We start from the raw sequence: 11,730 nt of genomic DNA on the forward strand, positions 1-11,730 counted from the left end.
ATTTATGATTCACTCTTGTTAAAAGTTTTAAAACATATAATTCATTGCACATTTATTAATAAATTTAAAAATTATTTCAGTTCTTCAACATAAACTATGTTTTTTATAATTTCCTATTAAAGAGTTTATCTGCCTTTACACACAAGGATGCTTTTCACAGTTCTAACAGAGTACAATTAGCTATTCCATTTGTGCTTTAAAATCCCAAATATTGTTCTCATTAAAAAGTGCAAAGCAAGTGTCTCATTTGACTACACTGGGTCCTAGAATTGTAAACCCCACCATAATTTACAGAAGTAATATCTGGATGGATGAACAAAGAAGCATGGGTGAAAACCTCTCCTATCAAAGATTGCAGGGGGACATGGCAGTAGCCGGTATGTAAACACTCAAAGGAAATTGTGTAGTGACCAGTAAATTCATCCCCAATGTAGTCATCATGTAGCACTACAAAGCGCACTATGGATTTCAGGCAGGTTGATCTGAAATTCAAACTTCCATCAATAATGGAAGGATCTCTACTCCGGTGCACTTACAAATATCTTGAGGGTTCACGTTACTAGAGTCTATTCTCATTGGATTGGGAAAGACCTGAGCAAGAAAACACTTGGAATTCACAAAGTCTCCTAGATTTTGAAAGGCATATTTTCTGGCAAGCACCTCATTAAATAAGCAGACTTTCCCGTATTTCTAGACTTGAAATGGCACCTGAAATTCTTTGAACTGAACTGACTTTTAGATGCTCATCAGTTCAGACAGTTTTCTGCAACGTTGAAATTATTTCACAAGCACAGTGTTGGGTTACCCCACATTCTGTTTTCCCATTCTCTGAGACATTTCTACTTCTTCATCTTCATAAGTAACATCAAATTACTCTGAAGTAGAAGAAGATGTTACTTTAATCAGTATTTTCCCTTTCAGGACATCGGGATGGTAGATAAGAGTTCTCAGCACTGGGTGATGTTATATAAAGCTTGTCTCCCAAAATTTTCTTCATATGTTGAACCATTTTCTTTTGTAGTTGATAAAACAATGATTTTCTAAACATAGATAAGAGGATTCTCTGAAGCAAACAATGCAATTCATTAATAATGACAGTGACACTGTGGAAGACTATCTGAGAAGTCATGGTGTGGCCGGTGTAAATTACAGGTTCATCACCTGGTTCATCCCATAGATCTAATTCAACCCTTCTGCAAAATATCTTAAGAGCTTGAATATATCTTGTGATGTCCAAGGGATCATGGAACAGATCCTCTATTAAGTACATATTATGAGATGAGTTTTAAAGTAATAAAACATAGTTTCATATCCTGTAGCCCCCCTTAGGGTCTTTCAGATTAAATATGTAACAGTTCAGTGATATAAGATAATTGTGGAATCTTTCAATGGAGAGCCAGCCTTTTCCTGGTCCCCTTTGGATGGCTCATATTTGCGAATAATTTCAAGTCTTATCTTCTCACTTATATGTGCCACGCCCTGCTCTGGCTCAGGAAACATCCTAAGATCCTTAGTATCAAGGAAATCTTTATTGCTTGAAAACTGAACTAAAAGGAAATAAATTTCTGGTCTAGCACAAAGTTCATGTGAAACCTCAATAAATTCTTCCTTTATGACAGGTATCCTGGCTGGGGGCTCGCAGGCAAGTGCAATGCTGCGGGTTACTGTGGCAGGGCTCCCCTGGGCTTCCTCTTGGGTCAAGCAGAGGCTGCAGTGGCACCGCCTTCCCCAGCTCCAGCTTTCAGGGTGCCCTTGGCACCGAGAATTTTTTTCTTTTTTCACATGCAACATGTGTATTTTTAAGATTCATGATTCTGAACCTTTTAATAGAAAGAATTATCAAATTTTATAAAGTCATGCAGCTTTTTACAGATTAATATTATAGAAGGAATATCTCAAGTATTTTTTTAAAAAATTAGTTGTTAAGTTGCTTTCTCTCAAGTTATTTTTATTGTTATTATTGCACTGGAGGTTGAGTTCACAACCTTGTGCTTGCCAGGCAGACACTCAGGCCACTGAGCTAAATCCCCAGACCCTCTCCTTAAATTACTATTATATCCTTGAACTTTAACATTTTTGCAAGATTCGAGTTTCTTTTTATAGTACGAACTGTTGAGACTTTTCAATCTATAGGGTTAACTATTATTTTCTAGCTGTGTTCTACTTTGCTAGGCATTCTATTATTCATTAATTTAGTTTGCACCTATTACTTAACCAAAAATGCCAATTATTACATGTTAAAACTCTTCTTTCTCTTATATATATGAGTTTTCTGCATTATTTAAGATATGTATTTTTTCTTTGCATTATGTATTGTCAACATAGTATTTTAATTTCTTTTCAGAATGAATTCCTGGATAAATTTATTTTAATGCAGACTACTGTAAGTATACATGTATTTATGACTAATATGTAGATATATACATGTGCACGTATTAAGGTTATAAAATGATATTTTTTTATATAATGTATAATTACACTGCATGCAAATTATGATGCATGAATGTAAGATTGAACACATGCCAATTATTTTAGCAACTAACTAAAGAAGGAATCAATTACTAAAACTTCATAATGAGTTCAGATTCAAGGAATCATTCTTATATTGGCCAATAAAAATTTACAAAACTCATATAAATATATGTATTCAGTGAAAATAATCAGTTGCATTCAAGATTACACAATTACTTTGCATTTTTATTGGTACAAACCTTTTTTACATTTTTCAGTAAGAAAATTGCCATAACCTTAAAAGGTAAACTAGATAGTAAATTCCATAAACTTTTTGATCAGTGTTTTACTTTTACTTTTTTTCCCCATATATAAAAATTTTGTAAATTTTTGTAAAGGTTTGTCCCTTTTTCTTTTCTGTCTTTTAAAGTTATTTATACCATGTTCTAGGTACAATATACTTCCCTACTTTACGTTTCATCTAAACTGATAGGATTATTTCCAAAAGATGAAAAATATTTCCAAAAGATGAAAAGTATAAAACAAAAGAGGCCTTTATTCTGAGAACACGGAGAGAAATGACTGGCACACCAGCTGCTGAAATCTGGCGATCTCTCTCTTGGACACGTGGCATGGGGGGAATGTAAGTAGCCTAAGCTTAGGGCAGTGCCCTAAGGCCATTAGAGATGCACAGGCATTTCATTGGTACATGTTTGGCCCCAGGGTCAGATTCTGAAGGGTGGGGTATATAGGGTTACAGGTAAATCTCTAGGGGCGGGGGGGGGGGGGGGGGGGGGGCGGCGCAGGAGCTCCCTAATTCCGGCTGAGGCTTTTTCTGGCTACAGTGTCTGGTCTGGGTCAACAACCCTTTCATAAACACATTGCTTTTTAGTACTAATAATTTTTGATAAAGATTAAGTATAAAATTTACATATAGGAGAATAGAATTTGAAGGGGGAGAATGATACAGCTCAATCAATGCAAGAAACAATTTGTTTATTAAGGAAAATATGCTACGGGATATTCTGTCAATGAAAGTTATATTCCTTAGGGGCCTGGTAGTTAGCCTGGTGGCATAAGTGTCTGCTTGGCAAGTGCTAGGTAGTGAGTTTTATCCCTGGTAGAAAAAAAGAAAAAAAAAGTTATATTTCTTAGTAACAATAAACAATAATTAGAGATAAAGATGTACAACTTTGCTAGCCCTTTTTTGTTAAAACATGAGAAAGATAGTTGTTGCTTTGTTGGTTTTTTTCTGTGAATAACATGTTCCTAATCTGATAAATTATTAGTGGCTACTCCAGTTTCCTAAGGTTTTATTGCTTTTATTTTCTTTTTAATTTTGACAATCTTGTATATTTCAAACATAATTTAACTGAAAGGAGAAAATAAAGTGAATTTTCAATTTAACATCCTAATATGAATAAGCCGATAGCTCCCTGCTATTTGGGGCAGAAGGTATTTCATATTTTGTAACTGTTTCTGCTGTATCCAGCAGCTCCCACTCTTATTTGAGTGTTGTGTTTGTCTTCTGTTCCATCACACCTTTTCTTTGATGAATCCTCAACACAACTGGACCACTGAACAACTGGTCAGCACACATAATCACCTTTCTCTTAAGCTACTCCTATGACCTATCTCATCTATTTAGCTACCTTTATAACTACAATGAATGACAGTTTGCTATTGATGCCTTTAATCATATCTCAGGCCAAAGTCATGAGTTATAGAATCCAATATATATTGATATATACACATATCTAATAATGGAGTATTCTGATTTGGTTGTTAAATATGTCAGCTAATTGAGTTATTATTTTTTCCTGGACTTGAAATAATGTCTGTATCATCTTCCTTTCCTACCATACTGTGATATTATATATATATATATATATATATATATATATATATATATATATATAATCTAATTTGTAATTTCTTTGAATAATATATATGTTTTTTGAAATAGAGTCTTGCTATGTAGTTCAACATTGTCTTCAATTTCCAATGTAGCCTGCTGCCTTAGCCTCCTGAGTTCAGGGATTACAGGCATGTGCCACCATGCCAGGCTTTGCATAATACATTTTTATCAATATTCTTATGTTCAATTATTTACAAAGATTTATTGGTGCTTAAAAACATTTGCCACATAGTTATTTTTATATAAAATTCATTTTGGTGACATTTCTTTTGTGAGGTTTTCTTTGATTATATCCTGTAAGAGTCATTGCATATTTCTATAGAAATGTTCGCTGTGCTACATTGTAAATGGTCTTTTGTAAACATTCCTTTAAGTTTTTTCTATGACAACACTTCCAGTTAGTATGGCATTACATTTCTTAGGTTTCAAGGACAGATAGCTTCTGACAGGCAGACAGTCTACATGTTTCAAAGAAATGAAGAATTTTTAGTTTTGTATGACAGTTAGCATATGTCTCCACTATTTTTACAGGAATATGATGAAGATAGGAATTAATAAAATCATAAAGAGACAATGGTATTGCTAAGAATGAATCTCCTGGTAAATTACAAATTTACACAATTAAGCTATGATTAATCTTGCATTCAGAGCATAGTTTTGTTAATTTGCATACAGTCATTACATAGTTCATGTGTTTCAATAGTTTCTGACATAAACCTACTAGTTAGTACCACAGTGCTAATGAAATATGCTAATATAAAAATTGTTGGTTAAATATTTACTACTTAATGGATGTTCCTCCCTACTGCTTCTTGCATCCACACCGCAAAGATTTGCAGCACTAGAAAGGATCTTTAGGGATCTTGCCAGGGAAAGCCAGATGGCCTTTCACTATGACCTTTGCCCAATGCTATTAGCATCCGAAGGAGCTGAGAAGCTCTGGTTCATTATCCACAACCAGATGTTTTCTACATCTCTATCACCGTTGCTAAGTGGCATTTAATGCCTGGCACAATGGATATTTGCTTGAACCTATGATCTGTGAAATTTTGTCTCTTAAAATACAAATGCCACCCACTAGCAAAAACTCTTCCTTGTGTGTATATCCATTCTTCAACATTAGAAATACTGCTCTAATCTTGGAGGACACTTAGTTTAATATTTTCTCTGTCTTTCGGGGCTGACAGCATTAAGGATTTTCTAGCCAAAAAGAAGGAAATTATCTCCTTTAGTATGAGGACATTATATCTGACTACTTCTTAGTTAAATAAATAATCACTATAGTAACTGTACAGAATTGTATTGTAAAACCTGATCTTTCCTTGAAAAGCTAACCATTTACTGAAAGACAGCTCGTGGAATCAGGCAGGAGCAAAGTTCTAGAGTTCCTTTGAAAGCAAGAACATGGTTAAGATTTTATTCAGGGTCTTAGAGACTTAGGATAAACTTAGTGTCCTATAAATAGAATTGCATAAACTCTGTGTAAAACTAAGCAACAGGTATTTCATATCCACCATATCACATGAAAATCATTCCATGGTTTAAAAGCAATTTAAAAATACCACGCAGTATTCCTATTGTTTTAAATAATGCTCTATTCAATTTGGGAATTAAATTCAAATTTCAGTAGTTCAAGAGTAAGGGTGGACACATTTTAGAGCATAGGATGGAAAACACAGAAGAGCAGCAAGCAATTAAAAGCATGTGGCTGTATCTCCAAGTACTTATTAACAGTTTGACTTATATACCTAATAAACACCTAAAATGAAACACATATTTGTAAGCAAACATAAGTCAGATTAGATGATACTCAGTGTAGCATAAGCATAGAATTTCATAATCAGAGATAACTTCTTACAATTAATTAAATTTTATTCAAAAGTATAACATTTTATTTTTCTTGTTTTCTAATTGTGTCACTGGCTCAGAAAAATCTTGCCACAGACTATAGATGTCTTTAACTTTATATGTTACTAAATTAATGGAACTTTAATATTTACCTTTGAAGGAATAAAAGCTAAGATCATATATGCAAAGTGTTAAAAACAAATAAAATATCCAATAAGCAATAAAACAAATGGAAACTTCACTTTCTAATGTTTATTCTACTATTTTCTTACAAACCAAAGATAATCAATTCTAATTTCAGGCAGTCTATGAATCACTACATGTTTTCTTACTGGTGTGTTGTTATTGTGGTTGTTTTTAATGTCCTTTTTACTCTATTAAATTCCTTCCCTGTGGGAGCACTTTTTCTTTTAACCCTTCCTTATTTTTTTCCTATTTTCTCTCCAATAAGAGATCTTTAGATTCTTAAGAACTAATAGACTCTCCTTCAGGTAATAAAAAAGAAATAGCTGAGTGGCTTAATATAAATCCTCAGTGCTTGTAAGACTACTATAGACAATATTTGTATATGAAGAAAATTTTGAGAAAATACACTACTAGTAGGAAATGAATCACAGTAATGAATTTTTTTTCCCATTGGAGCCATGTGAAAAGTCAATAGCAGTCAGTTTGATAACAGACACACCTGTAATACATGAATCTAAGATTCATCATTTTGCTGCTTTCTCAAGTTATGAATTTGAAATGTTAAAAAGACTCTTCAGATTACCTGTGATGAAAACACACCCCAAACTGTTGTCTTGGTGTTTACTTTGTGTTTAGGAAAGAAAGGAAAATTGTCTTTGACAAACATCAATAAACTCTGAGAATGGGTGGTTTTTTCACGGTGGTGAACATTTTCTGTTGGAATGACATAGTCCCAAATGGAGCTGTGAGTGTCACACAGATGGAAGTGATTTCTGTTGCTTTCTACCCTTTGCTGTTCAGCAGTAACGCTCAAAGTGTCTTTTTTTTTTTTTTTTCTTTTTTGTACTGACTCAAGTCACAGTCTTTGCTTTGCACGTGACACTGGTGGTAAAAGTATTATGATATGATCCACTCTGCTGTTTTTATCTATTTTGCAACACTGGGTATCATTAAGATTCAGTATGTCTTTTTTATTTAATTATCTATCATTAATTTTCAGGGAATCAAAAGTTAAAATTCAGTGAAATGGAGATTAGGTATCATTGGAACATTCACTGTCCCTTTCTTGGCCTGCCAGTTTGTGTATCCGAGATAGACTTTGTTATTCATTTTTTTTCCTTTGGTAGTGGAATCTCATAAGTAAAATGATATTTTAAATGCATTTAAAGACATATGACTTTTACACTTTCAAAAACTCTGTTGATCCATTTAGAAAAAAATAATAAAGAGATTGTAAAATCATGACTTATGTAAGTATAATAAATATATACTAAATAATTAATTTGCTCATATATAGAAATACTTTGGTTCATGAACACCTGGTCTGTAATTTGACCCCTAAACAAAAGTGTTCAACAAAATTTTTGTTCTGTTCACAAACTCCATATCATGTGACAAATGAAACCACTGCCCTTTTCCTCACACAAACATGGTTGACCATCTTTCCCCAAATCATAAAACAAATTAAGTCCATGAACTGAGAAACCATTCTAATCCGAGGGGGCTGGGCAGTGTGGTATCCAGTTCAAAAAGTCAATGCAAATTTACATGGAGTAAAAGAACATTGTGATGAACTGTAAATAACGAAAAACTCAATCTGCTTTGGGAAAAAAGTGAGTTATCACATACAGGGTAGAATTACACATCTTTCAAAAAGAAAATTGCTTCAATGACTGAAGCAGAAGCTCAACATTTATTCACGTGAAGTGCATCAGGCACTGTGTGAAGACCCAAAGATTCAGGGTCAAGGCTGAACCAGGCTCAAGGTTTTTAACACTTTATGAATGATACTTGTCTTTGGGGTTTTACCTTGAGCAGTGGACTGACATTCATCAGTATCTGCAGTTGAAAGCTGGTGCTATTATTGGGCCCTTTAGTCGGGGTCATTGGTACGAGATTGAAAATCATCACCCCAGTGCTTTCTGCAAAGTATTTTTGCTAAGTAGAAAACGGTATTGTCTAGTAAAAGTTCAAAAGTTGAGAGACATAGCAGCAAAGAAAGAAAATGTAATGATAGCAGGCAAAGGGAAACATGAAGGGCGTCTTCCAGTACTATTTTAGACTTTTCACAAATCCTATAAAAGGATTTACACAAATAAGGTTGATGTAATTACCTTCTTTTAGAATAACACCTTGGATATAATCTCTCTTCAGAGATAGATACCGTGTTATGCTACCTCTAAAGAGCTGATGGCTTATGTATAATCACAACTACTTGGGAAGCTGAGATCAATGTAAGTTTTACCCTAACCTGGGCTATTTGGTGAAATCCTTTTCAAATTAAAAAAAAAAAAAAAAAAAAAAAAAAAAAAAAAAAAAAAAAGGAAAAAACTGAAAAGAGCCCAGTGACAAAGTGCTTGTCTAGCATGGGTGAGGTCCTAGGTTCAAGCTCAAGTAATAAAAACAAACAAAATGAAAACATATGAATGGAGATTGTTCCTGCCAATGTAACCACTCCTTTACTCCAATAAGCATCATTATAGCTAGGAGAGAATATATATACCTCCTGCTTTGTAGGAAATTACTGGCTTCCGAAATCCCTCCTCCTTAAGGAGTGAACAATCTGTTCTCTTTTGAAATAGCCACAAACATCTTGAATGGCCCCGCTGCACTGCCAGGTGGGAATGAAGAAAGTTGCCTTCAGAGACAAACATCTTCTTAGTAAAATGCAGGCCAACAGACAGTGCCTGGGTGTTTTATCTTTTCACTCTCCAGTGGCGGTGAATCTTTTAGAGACTGACTGTACTCAAAACTTGCTTTCTTATCACAGAGCAGCAACAATGAAATTAAACATGATTATTGAAGTTTGGACTATTTGGCTTCTGTGACCCAGAGAGGGATCTACCTGCCCACTGTAGCACGGGCAGAATTGGTTTGCCACCACTGGAGTGTATTCTCACCTGCTTTCTGAGATGTAAATGTTGAAGAATGGGTCCTTCAGTATGCATAAACAGCCTTTGCTGATTTTGTCTCAGACTTGCTCTTTGACAGTGTGTAAGGGAAGTTTTTGTTGCTTGACTAATGTAGACATATTTCAAGAAGAATTCTACGCCTTTTTTGTTAGATTCTTTTTGAAACAGTCATTTTCAACTTGTTCATTGTAAAGCACAAATGAAAAGGTATTTTTTGGTCTGACATGATGGATACCTATAACCCCTGTACTATGGCAGGATGAGGAAGGAGGAACACAAGTTCAAACTTAACTTGAGTAATTTACCAATTTAGGAAGACTCAATTTCAAAAAATTAAAGATGCTACAGATGTAGTTCAATGAGAAGACCTAATTGTTATACTGTAGAGGGAAAATTTCTTGATTTACCCAGATATTAATAAAATTTTCATTGGAATTTGAACTTTGATGGTTTAGATCGATAAGAAAAAGTTCTAATCTCTTATTCTTTATAAAGCAAACAAAAAACTACTTGTGTGCTATGAAAAATTATAAATGTTTTAGAAGTAGGAACTGATGTAATAATTCGAGTTAAATTCACATCATTTTCATAGACAAACTAAAAATGATTATCTATTTTATACTTAATTCCTAAATAGCAACATTGGTATTAACAGAGGTTACATAGTAAAGGGTAAATTTATCTATTTAATTTTAATAGAAGAAAACACTAAATTAATCTATAAAATACTATTCTTAGACATTTTTTTTGGTACGTCTCTGAAAATACAATTTGGACAAAACATCATTTTCAGATGAATATATCTGTGTTTAATGACTAAGTTGAGTGCCTAATTGAAATGACTTAAAAATTTACTGAAGAACATAATCTTTTACTTTTAATTCATGGTTATTACTTTCAAACATAGACATTTCTTAAGTACTACCAAAATAAAACTATAACATCATATGAAAACATTTTTTTCAAATAATTAAAACTTTTCTAATATTTGTATTAGTTTCTTTCTAGTTGCAAGGACTATAAGTGTAAAAATTAAAATAATTGAAGAATTTAATATTCAATATATTTTGTAATACATTATTTCTTTATTTCTGAAAATTCATTGAAGTTCATAGTTACATAGTTGTATCACTATTGCATTTCAAAAAGAAATAAAAGGGAACATAATAGAAACAAATAATAATGAGTAATTAACTAAGAATGTTCTAAATAATAAGTAAAAGAGACATTCAAAATTGTTTTCTTCTAATTCCTCTTTGTCATATTTTATGAGCTGATTGCATAAATTTACTCTCCATAGTTTAGGATGATTCACTGCACTGCTTGTATTTCTCCAAAGATATTATAAAATTTATCATCACTTAATTCTAAATTCACATTAGATACTAAAATTCCATTTTGATATGTTGGATATTATTTCTAATTCTTGGTGGTTTCCAGCAAGTTTTCTTGTATAAACAATATATAAATGACAATTCCATATTAAATTCCAGGTCCTGCTTCATAATACTTTTAAAATCAAATGATATTATAAGCAACAATGATCATTTTTAGGAAAAGAAAACTGTCATGCTACATCTTTCATCTAAAAATGAAAGGTATGTAAATAGCCATCTTAAATTTTCATTTTTGTATCTTGAAATTGACTTAAAGTATTATTAATTTTACAGAGACTGACAGTAGAAATACTTGTGTAGGAAATGTTACTTACAAAAACATCTTCAAAAAGTAAGTTTAACAGATTCTATTTCCTCACATTTACTTGTACATACATAAAATAGATGCTTATCTATATATAGTAGATAAGAATTTTATAAGTTGAAGAGATAAACATGTTTTTTAAAATCCATGTGTATTATGGTAGACCCCTTATTCACAGTGGCTATGCTTCAAATCTGTCAGTGGGTATCTGCAACCGCACATCATATGAAACACGAGAAATTTTTCCTATATCATACATATAGTCATACATATCATACACATGACATTTTGTTCAATGTTAGCCTGGGACTACAACCATATTTCTGTATGAATGGTGCTTATGTAATTGTCTTAATTTCAAATACATACTATTAAGTTTATAGAAGAAAAAATTACCCAATAATGCAATTTTCAGAACATAGTATTGTCATTAAGAAGTGTATGGCTTTACCTATGACAAAATTTAATTATAAAGCATCCACAGTAATATATTAACAGTATTCCAGAAACATTATCTTGCAGTAAAATTGTCAGCATAATTCACTTACACTTAATAGCCATTATTAGATAAAATATTAGGGGTACTTGAACACAAGTACTGTGACAGGCAACAGTTGATCCGATAACTAAGAATGTTAAGAAGATACTGAGAGCTGGGATGACATTGTGAATACAGTGGAAAAAGAAATAATCCAGTTCCCTAGAGGAATCAAA

At 32.8% G+C, this 11,730-nt stretch overlaps 1 pseudogene; it reads right to left on the reverse strand.

The window, feature by feature from the left end:
* Nucleotides 1-489: 489 nt before the first annotated feature.
* Nucleotides 490-8,290, reverse strand: LOC101788116 (inactive phospholipase C-like protein 2; annotated as a pseudogene).
* Nucleotides 8,291-11,730: the final 3,440 nt, after the last annotated feature.

The sequence above is a fragment of the Cavia porcellus genome, unplaced genomic scaffold, assembly GCF_034190915.1.
Source record: "Cavia porcellus strain 051 isolate PalLab524CR breed Dunkin Hartley unplaced genomic scaffold, mCavPor4.1 scaffold_14, whole genome shotgun sequence".
NCBI classification, from domain to species: Eukaryota; Metazoa; Chordata; class Mammalia; order Rodentia; family Caviidae; genus Cavia; species Cavia porcellus.